General features: G+C 35.6%; 1 pseudogene; it reads left to right on the top strand.

The window, feature by feature from the left end:
• Positions 1–13291, top strand: part of LOC114759617 (alpha-galactosidase-like) — a 67530-nt pseudogene that overhangs the window by 50974 nt on the left and 3265 nt on the right.

Raw genomic sequence — 13291 nt, 5'->3', positions numbered from 1 at the left:
AGCTATCAAAGCTTGTTGAATTTCTCAGAAAACCTGTTGTTAACTGCTATACTGAAATTGTTAATAGCATCACAAAAGTTGTTAACCATTATACTAAAGTTGTAAAAATTTTCAAAAAAATTGTTTCCAACCACCGTAACTTGTTGAATTTCCCAGAAAACCTGTTGTTAACTGCTATACTAAAGTTGTTGATAGCATTACAAAAATTGTTAACCGTTATACTGAAGTTGTAAAATTTTTTTAAAACATTGTTTCTGACCTTTGGAACTTGTTAAATTTCTCAGATAACTTGTTGTTAATTACTATACTGAAGTTGTTAATAGCATTACAAATGTTGTTAACCTTATACTGAAGTTGTAAGAATTTTCAAAAAAATTATTTCCAACCACCGGAGCTCTGGTGACTAATTGTTGGCCAGTCGCCGGAGCTCCAGTGACTGCCGCTGTCAGAGCTCCGGCGACCGGCAAGCCAGTAGGGGCTTTGGTATTTTAAAAATAATAAATAAATGAGGGCAGTTTGGTCTTTTCTTTTAATATGATAATCCCAATTTGGTCTCTTGAGACCCAAATTGGGATTTCTCAAATTCAGCAGACCATTTAAAGATTATGAAGTTCAAGTGGCATTTTTCTGTCTTTTTCCCGAAAAAAACCTTAAATTATTAAAATTTCATAATGATGTGTCCTATTTTTACCAATTCACTAGCTTTAGTAGGAATTGGCTATGCTTGTTGTAATTTTCACTAGTTTTTTTTTTTTTGATATACTGGAAAATACTAACCAAAACAAATACCGAAATAAAACAAAACACTCTAATCCCCTGTGTCTTCTTGAACGAGACGCTTGACGGCTTCTGGACTCATAATTTGCAAACCCACACTGTTAGCTAAAGCATGCTTCGCCATTTTATCTGCCAAATGATTCTCCTCTCGTGGAAGAAACAGAGTCACCACCTTCCAGTCCCTTTGCAATATGTCTCTGACTTCTAAGATCAGCCTCAGGTCTTCGTGGAGGTCCGAAGGTTCGGTCTGAAAGAGCGTTAAGGCTTCTTGAGAATCACTGCTTAGCCTGATATTTCTGAAGCCACAGTCCCAAGCTCTCTTGAGGCCTAAAAGGCAGCCCCATATCTCTGCAGAAAGAGCGTCACCCATTGGTAATTTAAATTGAAAGCCTTCAATGATCTTCCCCTTGCTATCTTTAAGGACTCCTCCACAGGCAGCACTTCGGTTCATCAGAGAGAAAGCTCCATCCACTTCGACATACGCTTCATAACCAGAGATGGCAATACCGTCCAAAATAGTAGATTTAGAGGAGTTACTAAGATGCACTCCCCTAACTTTGGCACTGGCTCTTGTCATGCTACCCAGAATCGCTATGGCTCGAGCCACGAGGCTGGATGACTCCTGACCAGAATTATTGTGGACTCTATTATTTCTATCACACCAAATTAGCCAACATATAATGATAAATAACTCCTTCGACGCTCCTTGGGAAATACATGCATTACGTTTCATATTCAACTCAAACCACTCCTTAGACTGTGCTGAGAAGAAATGATTCTGGGAGGAGGGCTTAATTATGGATTTCCACATTTGTTTAATGTCGTGACAGTCTCTAAGGGCATGTAAGCCATCTTCCACGTCCGAGTTGCATCTATCACAGAAGCCTGTAGGGTGAAGGTTCGTTTTCTACTTTCGGGCGTTGGTTGTAAGTCTTCCATGTAACATTATCCATGCAAAAGTTTTGCATCTTTGGGGAATTTTAAGTTTCCAAATATCCCTCCATCTGCCAGTGGCATTCGACAAGATGGTATTAAGAGATTGATAAGCAAAACGGACTGTGAATTTACCACTTTTCTCCCACTTCCACCTAGCTTGAATCTTGTCGTGTCGATCTGGAACCTGTTGAATGCCTTCCTCTACTTTGCTCCAGTTCTGTTTTATGCCGTTCCAAGTATTAGAACCTGGTTTTTTCAAATTGACTCTTGGTAGAAGGTCGTTGCCACACCCATACTTTCCCCTTATAACTTTAACCCAGAGCGAACTGCGATCATTCACGAGACCCCATCCGAGTTTCATCATAAAAGCTCTATTTTGTTGCTTGATATGCCTCATCCCAAGTCCTCCAAGTCTTTTTTCGTGACAGACTGTTTCCCAAGAAATAGAGTGCAACTTCCTTTTCTCCTCAGTGGAGCCCCACAAAAATTCTCGGGCCTTCCTCTCAATAGCATCACAAGTAGTAACTGGGATGTTCGCTGTTTGCATCGAATAATTCGGCATGGCTGAAATAACAGATTTGACCAGAGTATCCCGTCCAGCAAGCAAAATACAAGAAGCATTCCAGTTGTTCAATCTATCTCGTACTTTATCAATCACATAATTATAAGTGCCTGGGTTCACTTTCTCATGATGAAGAGGTACTCCAAGATATTTGCCCAAGTTTGCAGTGCTTGCAAAGCCTAAGGCCTCACTCATCTGATTAACTCGAGTGTGGTTGATATTGCGAGAAAAGAAGACCTTGGTCTTGGAAGTGTTGATCTTTTGTCCTGACATTTTGCAAAATATATCTAGACAGCTTTTCAAAATGAGCACTTGCTCCATGCTAGCTTCTGCAAACAATAACAAATCGTCAGCGAAAAAGAGATGGGATATAGGAGGTCCTTTCTTACCAAGCCGAATAGGTCGCCAACGTTTAGCCATAACCTCTTTTTGAATTAAAAGGGCGAGTTTTTCCATGCAAATAACAAACAAATATGGGGATAAAGGGTCTCCCTGTCTCAAACCATGGGATGGCAAGAAGCTTTTTGCTTTACTTCCTTCCCAAAGGATCTGCATGGACGAGGAAGTAATGCAAGCCCGAATGACCTCACTAATTTCTGTAGGAATTTGGAGCTCCTCAATACATTGCATGACAAAATCCCATCGGACTCGATCATAAGCTTTTTCTAAATCGATCTTAATCGCCATAAAACCTTTCTTGCCAGTCATGTTTCTCATAGAGTGTATGACTTCCTGAGCTACAATGATATTTTCCGAGCTTGTTCTGCCAGGTACAAAACTGCATTGGTTGGGAGAAATTACCTACGGAAGAAAGCATTTAATACGATTAGATATAACTTTCGTAATGGCTTTATAAATAACATTACAAAGACTAATAGGTCGGAAATCACGTATAGTTTCAGGAAACTCCCTTTTTGGAATCAAAACCAGGAAAGTGTGATTAAGGTCTTGAATACTGCGAGGATCCTCGAAAGCTTTCCTAACCACACGAGTAACTGAGGGGCCCAAAATCTCCCATTGACTTTGAAAGAACAAAGCATTTAGACCATCCGGACCCGGTGATTTAAGAGCTCCCATGCTGAAAATAGCAGAACGTATCTCGTCACTTGAAACCTCCTTTCTCATATCTTCTTTCCACACGTCGTTGATCGAAGTAAAGGAGCAACCATTGAACGTTGAAATGGGGCACACTTCATCCTCCTCAAATAGACCTCTGAAGAAATTAGTAGCTAAAGCTTTAATCTCTGTTTTGTCATCAATCCATTCATTCAAATCATTCTTGATTGCTTCTATTTTATTCTTGTGCTTCCTACCATTTGCACGGGCATGAAAATATTTTGTATTTTTGTCACCCAATGAGTACCAACTACATTTGGCTTTCTGTGCCCACATGAGTTCTTCCTTGATCAGTACCTCCTCTAACTCCAGCCAGAGCTTCGTTTGGAGTTGTTCAATAGAGGAGGGAATGCTTGAGTGATTGTACTGTTTGTTGATACCTTCGAGTCTACCCATTAGCCGACTCTTGAGCTGTCCCAAATGTCCAAAGACGTTATGACTCCAAAAGCCCACTTGCGACGTAAAATTCTCAACATTATCTTTCCAGCAGACATTCACATCCCAGTTGTCCTTAATCAATCTGGAGAAATCCTCGTGGATAACCCATGAAGCTAAGACTCGAAAGGGACGTTCAATTTTTTGCCTGGGATTGACTAAGGACAAGTTAAACAAGATGGGTCTATGATCTGATTTAAACCAAGGTAAGTGCTTGACGGAGGCATCAGTGTATCTCTCCTTAAACATATTATTAGCCACCACTCGATCAATACGACTTTCCACACCTTCCCTGTGCCAAGTAAAATAAGGGCCAACACATCCTAAGTCATTAAGCTGCAAATTTTCAGACCATCTGACAAAATCTTTATCCACTGAGATGGGATTATTCGCGTTCGATCTACGGTCTCGATGGTAAAGCGTTGCGTTAAAATCTCCTCCGACAATCCATGGCCAGTTTTCGGTTGGTTGAATATCCGAGATCTCTTCCCAAAGTTGTCTTCTACAATTTACATTTGTGCTAGCATAAACTGAAGTAATAAATAACTTCTCATTGCCTTTTTCTGCTAGCACGTGGATAAATTGATTAGATTTTTTAACTATAGAGATGTTGAAACCCACGTCATCCCAAGCAATCCAAATGCCACCACGTAATCCATCTGAGTCGACAATCTCACAATTATTGAAGCCTAGTTTCTTGCAACGATTCTGTGCCGTAGAGCCGCTGCATTTCGTTTCAAAAAGAGCCATAAAATTGATGGAGTAACGTTTTTTAATCTCCTTTATGAGACCCGTGAAGGATTTTGATCCTGTTCCTCTGCTATTCCAAAATAGACAAATCATGGGGTACCAACTATAGGGGAGACAGTGCTTATAGGTCCCCTTAATTCAGAAATATTATCTTGTGAGTGAGAGTGTGGAGATGGGTTCATGTGAGTAGAGTCTTGAGGAGTGGCACCATGCATCTCGAGGGCTGTAGAGTTAGCTGGATCATCGAGAGAGCAGTCCATTTCAGCGTTTTCATTTACCACTGGGCTTGCTTTTTTTTGTTTAGACAATATTATTTCCATTGACCCATTACCAAGCTCTGAGGATAAGACTTGAAAAGGATTGGGTGAGTTCAAAAAGTTTGATTTACCATCATGGGCTATCTGTAAGGAAGGCCCAGCTTTGGAAAAACTGATTCTCTTGCTTTTCTCCTTACCCTTAAGCCTCCGATCTCCCTTATTCTGACTTCCCTTTGTCATCGGGACCCACATCTTTTGATTACTTTGTTCCTTACTAAGTATAACAGCAGAATCGTGCTTCTTCTCCTTGATTGTTGCCTCTGAAATCCCGGTAGCCTCATTAATACTAACGTCTCTTTCCCGTGAAATCTTCACTTCCTTCTTCTCTTGCGTGATCTTCGCGAAACTCTGATTCTGATCTCCTGGTTTCCCGGACATTCCTAGTTTGCTTCGCCTTCTGCGTTGAACGAGGTTCCAGACTCCGAAGCCCTCTGTTTGTGGTTGACCGCCGACGACCTCCGATGTTACACCGCCATTCACTTCTCTGGTTCGTTTTCCGCCTTGGTGTTCAACCTCCTGTTCAGCACTAGCTTCATTAGTTGCCTCAAAGGTCTCCGTCATAGGAGTGGTGCCCTTTGGTTGATGCTCCTCCTGTTCCTTTGCTGTATTCTGATTAGTAGTTTTCTCAGGGCAGGAGTCTTTGTGGTGGCCATATTTGCCACAGCAGAAGCAGATTAGGTGTAGTCCCTCGTATTCGACACAACGACGTCTCCCAAATATGTTAACAGCTAACTTCAGACGTTTTTTAATATCTATTTCTACACATATTCGAGCATACTTACCTCTTTCGCTTCCATAAGTGACCCGATCAATTTTCAGAGCTCGTCCAATCAAAGAACCAATCATCTTTAAGCTTTCAGCATTAAAGAATTCTAACGGTAGTAAAGGTATCCTGATCCATACTGCTATCTTCTTTTGCAGATCGGCACTCCATGGATCAAAGTTTGGTCGCCAACGTTGGACAACGAGGTACCTGTCCGACACCATCCACGGACCTTCCTGATAGATACGATTCAAATCCTCCTCGTCTTCAAACGAGACCACAAAATAACCATTATCGATATCTCTGGTAGTGAAGGCTTTGGTCGTTTTCCACATCCACTTTAGGCTGTTCTTCATGACCCATAGCGGGACTGATTTCCCAAGCAGCTTCACAATCAGTGACTTTCTCCAAGGAGCACACCATCTCTCGTAGTCCGCTCTCGACACCTTCAGTGTTGGACAGTCCTCATCGTCATCGGTATCCACCTCCTCAGTATCATCTCTTACCCCATCCATATTTTCCTTACTGAAATAACCTTGCAGACCATCAATGTATTCAGCCCAAGCTTCATCGAAGACACTAGCGCCTTTCCTGTCTCTTGACACCTGATCTGAAGAGGTACCCAGGAGAGTGGCTTTAAAAGATTTAGACGTTTCCTGCGTAGGCTCATCTTTCTCTTTTCCATCTGTTTCCGCCGGTAGTGGATGTTTTACTTTCTTTCTCGTTCTTTTTGCCTTCTCGCCGTCGTCTGTTCCTTCCCCTCTGTCAGTGCATTCGCTCTCAACCATGCGTTCGCTCTCAGCCATCTGTGTTTAGGGACTATGCAAATACCTTTCTTGTAATTTTCACTAGTTTACTATAGGGATTGATAACAATTTCCCCCCCAAATTTCACACTTGCTAAAATGAAAGATAGGGGACTCGGTTTGACGATATTTATTATAATCGATGACTAGGAATTGATGACGCTTATTGCCACTCTCACTAGGTCATTATAGGGATTTACAACTTCTTCTTTTTTTTTCAGATTCCACGGTTGTTAAAAATGAATTCGTAATAAAATGTTGTAAATCCCAAAATTGAAATGTTTGAATATCAAGTCTAGTAAATACCTATTCAAGTGTAATAAATGTTCTCAAACTAGGGCCTTCATCATTCATTTTAACAAGCGTGGAATCTCGAAGAAATTGTTGTAAATCTCTGATGTGAATTAGTGAAAATCACATCAAGTGTCGTAAATTATTCCCACTCAAGTGTGGTAAGTATCCTCATACTTGTTCCTTTATCATTCACTTTAACATGTGCATGACCTGGAAAAAAAAGTGTCATATATACTTGCATTGAACTAGTGAAAAGTACAACTATAGTAAATTTCTACTCACTCGCAGTAAGTGTCCTCTAAATATGTATATCCTTTTGCACTATTTTAAGTTTTAACAAAATGGTTTGGTGGATCAAATTTTTGGCCGAATTTCAAAATCATACTTTAGGCACCCTACCACTTGAGTGGGAATGTATAAATTTAGAATACCATTAAGGGATTTTGAAAAATTAAAATACCTTTTCTATCAGTTTTTTAATATATATATATATGTAGTGTTTTAACTTTATAAAATATTTTAATTTGGTATATTAATTTTGTAAGGAAAAATGATAAATAAAGAAGTTGAAAAATGTGATATTCCAAATCAGAAACCAAATATTTCAAAGTTTCAGAAGAGAAAGTGCCGTCTAGTCTAGTATTTTGCAAATGTAATTAAATGACTAAAATATTCTTATATAAAAATTTATTAACTAATTATAAACTGACAATGACAAATGTTAAACAATTAATGACAAAAATTGTATTAATAATGACAAATTTGACCTTTTTTTCCCAAATCTAATACGAAGACATTTTAATCATTTAACTATATTTGCAATATATCAAATTAGATACCATTTTCTTTCTATTATTTCCAACTTTTAGGTATCTAAATTAAAAAAAAATGAAAATTTCATAGTTCTTTTTCTGAAATTTTTCCATTTTGTAAAGTGCATGTTGGGTCCTCTAACCAAAATGCCATCGACAAAAAATGCTGATATTAGAATTTTAAATATTGACAAAAATATTCTCATATATTAAATTTAACTTTTCTAAAAAAATAATAGTTGGCAAAAAAAGTCATCATTTGAGGGTTATAGTATTAGCATTAAAGAAACAAAAAATATTTTATAAAATTAAAATATTACATAAAGTTTGAAGATTAAATGAATTACTAATTACTTAGTTATAATACTCGTGACATGTTATTTTAAAAATTAAATAAATTAGCTCGAGAAAAATGATAAATAAGATGGAGTAAAGTCTTGTCTTTACAATTAAAAGTTACTTTTATATTTAGGATTGGTGGACTATATTATTTCTCAAATGCAATCATTCAAATTAACAATTACATTCATAAAAAGGAAAAAGAAAAGGTTAACCCGCTGATCAAATCGTTTCGAATGGGGGAATTTAGCAGGGGAAATAGAACCTTCCCTAAAATAAGTGATTTATTTTTGTTTTGTGAAAAAAAAAATAGTTGTTAGATTAAAAATTGGAGGAGTGGAACAATAATATGTTAGGAAAATTACGGGCATGGGCATGGGCATGGGCACGACAATTGTCAGGGAATAGAATAGTTGTGATGCTAATAAACCGCACAAGTTATTGGAATGCCGCCATCACTGCCCATTGGGATGACCTTGGCCTCCCTCCCAACGCCGTCGTTCAAGCCAGAGATGTTTGGCAGGTATTTTAATTTTACCACCAGTTTACAATTTTATTCATAATCATAAAAATAATATTTCTAAACTTCAAATTCAACTTCCCCTCCATCATTATTTTATTATCCTGAATTTAGAAATATCACCTGTATAAACTTTTAATTATATCTTATATATATGCCTCATTATTATATAAAAAATATATTTCTTGTATTTAAAACAAAAATCTTGAGCGCAAAATATAAGGAAAAAATTATATCTTTACTTCGTTTCTCATGAATAAAAATATAGCACTCGTATGATTATGTAATTAAATCATGAAGAGTATATATTTGGTCCTTTAAATTTATTTTAAATTTTAGTTTAATCTTTTAAATTTATAAAGTGTTTAAATTTCTTAATTTTAATACTGTTAGTCTTATTGAATAAAAAATAATGACTCAATAATTTAGGTAAAGGCTCTAAAATTAAATGCTGACAAGTTTGCTTATAATCATTTTGATATTTTAAAATTAAATTAAACCTACTGATTAGTGTGTTTATTTTAATTTTATATTATAAAAATATGGATTATAAGCATCATTTGTCGTCACCATTGAAATTTGCAGAATCATCATTTTTTGTTAAATAAAACAAACAATGTTCAAATTAAGGGAGTAACATACTCTTTATGGAGTTAAATTTACATAAGCTTAGAGAATCAGATGTATACTTTAAACTAATTAAATTATATCTATATTATAACCAAGAATTTGACAGTAAGAATATAAAAAAAAAATTTTATATGTACGTAAATTGGATCTACGTAGTTAGTAATTTAATTTTTGTGTGGTTAATTAATATGGTTGCAGCACAAAACATTGGAGCAAAATTTTGTGGGAAACATATCAGCACAGGTGGGACCCCATCAATGCAGGATGTTTGTGTTGACTTCTATTGCTTGATCCTTATTTACGCCTTTGAGGCCTTCAATTTTTAGTATGATTCTATTGATCTTTTGTTTCTTTCATGGCTGAGATTTTACCATATTGATGATTATTTTATGGGCTATCTAAGGATTCAACTTTGTTTTCTTTTCTCTTGGTCAAAAAAAAAAAAAATTTGTTTTCTTTTCATGGCTGTCTTTTCGTATGGCTGGTGTTTGATTTATTCTAATTTTTTATTCTAAAATTTGATCTGCTGACTGAGAAGTCATTGTCTTAAGCTTTGCAATATATTTTAAGGATTAATAAAAATAAAAATAATCTCCCTTAATATAGTATGAAATTTATTTTTAATTAAAAATAAAAATCCCCATGATTAAAATGGGTAAAAGTATATTTAGCACCTTGATCTTATTTCTCAAGTATATCTAGCACTATAAAGTTATTTTTCTGGAACACTCAACACCCAATGATGTTTATTTAGTTGCATTGAGCACCTAATACAAAGGTGGGTGAGCAGTTAATACAAGGGTGCTGGATGTACAAAAAAAAAAAGATTATCGTACTAGAGACATTATATAAAAGTATGCCGGATGTATGCAAAATAAGATCAGGATTTTGCATGCACATTTACCCTGAATTTAAGATATATCTAATATTGGACACTACTTATATCAGTTTTTTTATATCTATTATATTAAATTTTCCAATTATACATAATCATATATTCTACTTTTGAAATATTATTATTTAATTACAAGTTTACATTAAAAAAGTAGAGCACATAGCCATGTATAATTGAAAAGCTTGACATAATAGATATAAAAAACTTTATTTAAGTATTTTTCTTAAAAAAATATTAAAATATTTAAATTTTTTAAAAATTAGAGTAAGAATCGAATGGTTGAAAATAAGAAAATATAAGAGGAAATAGCAAAATACTCGGGTGTTGTGCGAGATGTTCTTTTTCTTCCGCGCGTTTTAGTTTGTTTTCCACTCTTGTTAACTTATAATTAATTTATTCAACAAACATATACATAGTTGTCAATATTAAATAATATACAACTAATCGTTGCGAGGTTAAAAAAAAAAACACACATTATTTTTTTTTTTCAATACGAAAAAGCACATTATTAGTTTACCTCACAAATGAACATGTGGGAACGGGAGAGATGTGAGAACATAGGCCAACCTAAATCATATGACTGACCATCATAGATTGAAAAAGAAATATAAGTATTTTGTTAGTGAGTGATTTGTAAATATATTTGTAAGCGTTCTTTGAACATAGAAACATGTATCAGCCCTATAAGTTTTTGGGATCCAATTCATCTAAACTTTTTAACAAAAAATAAAAAATAAAAAGGCATGAGTCTGATTGAACTAGCCTATTTTCATATGGGTTGGAATCCCAATCAAAAAAGCAAGGACATGCTTGGGGTCGCGTATCAGCTACAGCTGCATAGAGACTGGATTAGACCGAGCGGCATGCGAGTCTGAAGTTTGGTCTGAAAAGTAACTGGGTTGAAAATGTTGGTTCAAAGACCAGGCCAGTCTGATTAGGCCCAGGATCAAGACGGGATTGCACTTGATCCACTGGGTTACCGGATCAGTCTAGGTTGATATTTTGCTTATATATATATTTTTTTAGAAAACTCTTTTATACATTTTTTAGCCAAAAAATAATGCATCCTGGAAGCTAAAAAAACTGATCAGGTTGCTAAAAAAATATAAGAGAAATTAATAAGAAAGAGTTACTTTCGAATAACAGCCACCCACAATCACGGACGAACTCGAAGATGACAACAACGTTACCACTGGGGATTTCAAAGAATTCACACCAAACCTAAAGTACTGTTATAAAAAGAAGCAAGGTAAAATACATTTTTATTTAAAGAGTACTAATAAATTAAAAAAATAGAAGAAAAAAACTCAATGAAATTTATTCTCCTTCCCTTTCTTGCTTGGATTGGGTTAGACCACATGGTCTCAACTATTAGCTTTTAACCAGGTTTTACTCGGTAGTTCAGTTTGACCTGTGTGATCTTGTACTCTTGTTGAGTTATTTTTTTAGGACCGCGCTGTATCAAGTTGGACCGAACAGATTGACTTCTAAACATTTTTGCATAGCCCTAGTTTTAGCCCTTTAAACTAACTTTTTTGACACAAAAAACCCATTAAAACTAGTTTGTTTTGTTTAGATTAGTGGTAGGTGAGAAGCCATTTTGTCCCTTAACCATTAAGGCTAAAGTTACATTATCATCTTATAGGGTTAGTTGTGTTAAAGCTTGTTTTGATTGTCAATAAGATAAGAGCAGAATGAATGCTTTTTGAGGAAAAAGGTAGCTGGCGCAATTCGTTCTATTTGAAAAAACGTTAGTTACAGTGTGCTTTTAAGCCAAAACTCATGTTACACTAAAAGAAAGTTAAAGCAGCTTCTAACATCAAACCATGGTATTCAATTGTTTTTGGAATCAACTCATTTGAATCAAACAACATCTATTCATATATTAATTCCTCCCTTTACCACTTAGGTCTCAAACCTCCAAATACCAATAATTGAAAATCAAGCTTACCCAACAATTTGAACTAATTAAACCTCAATTCTAACTCATACGAACATACTCCTACCATTAAACAACCATTTAATTGGTCACAATATCCATCTCCTACCAAACACTCAAATTATCATCAAATCCTAACCTTAAATTATCCCAAACTTGAAATTAAACAAAACTAAACCGATTAAATATTTATATTAGTACCTAATCCATTGACACATAGTCTAACTGAAGAAAACTCTCATCCCTTTGGATTCACCAAGTCCTAGAGCCACACTATCTCAATCAAATCTCAAAAACTAAAAGGAAAATGTAGAAATCAACCTTAAATTACTAACCTTTTTCTTAGAAAGCTTGAAATCACTTACAAATTGGCCTAAAATTGATGCCCTAGCATAGCCAAAACATTCTCTCTCTTATTTTCTTTTGTTTTTTGCACCCCAACTTCCCTTCTTATAAAAATATGCAACACGAGCACTTGGGTGTTGTTGGCCCTTGTAATAGCCACAACCTGGGGTGTTGATGTTGAGCGCTTGGGCCCTAGTGCTCATTGCCATGAGTGCCACTTGGGCGCTAATTTGTGTGCCTCAACCTTAAAACACTATTTGTAATTTTTTTCCTACCATTTCATATCATATTCTAATATTTCTCACTTTCAAGTGCAAATGAGTAAATGAACTTAAATCCAATAATCATAAATACTCTAAAACCTTGTGTACTTTGAGAAACTATATCCCAGAGTCACTTAAATTGCATAAAAAATTACAATTTTACATTCATATATAAATCATGTTACATTAATTGATTTTTACCTAAATTTAGTTTGCAAAAACAATTAGAATAAAAATATTACTAATATTAATCCAAACAAATCCAAATCTAAGTAATCCTCTTTAAATCCACATATATAATTTGCATAATCTAATTTAAATTATTTTTTTTGGTTGCCCACCCAATTCACTGGAGCTTTGCTCCAACTACATCTGGATCCGACCCGCGTCGCGCACCTGACTGTAGTGGGTGAGTCTCCTAACAGGAATTTCTTCATACGCTGAGAGTCGAACTCGAGACCTCGTTTAAGCGGTATCAAGTCGTTTACCACTTGAACCAATCCCCGTTGGTAATTTAAATTATTTTTAAAAACACAGTAAAATTCACCACCTTCTTTTTTTAAGAACGTCAATTTATTCAAGCAAACAAAACAATACATTAAAAAAGGTCCTCCCATTTGCTAGAAGGCCCAAAGTTCAAAAATAAAAAGTATAAGAAAAGCATAAAAACAATCTAACATGCAAACATGAAAAGCCATATACAAAATGTCATGGAGTAGACAATAGGCCCAACACGAGGTTAGCCTCTCGAAGACAAGCGATAGATAAAGTCTCGTGCTACACGAGTGATCAC

Source organism: Neltuma alba, unplaced genomic scaffold, assembly GCF_004799145.2.
Source record: "Neltuma alba isolate B1F8T4 unplaced genomic scaffold, ASM479914v2 tig00010875_pilon, whole genome shotgun sequence".
In the NCBI taxonomy this organism is placed as follows: Eukaryota; Viridiplantae; Streptophyta; class Magnoliopsida; order Fabales; family Fabaceae; genus Neltuma; species Neltuma alba.
The sequence above is the reverse complement of the archived record's forward strand: the minus strand, read 5'-3'. Positions and strand labels throughout refer to the sequence as shown.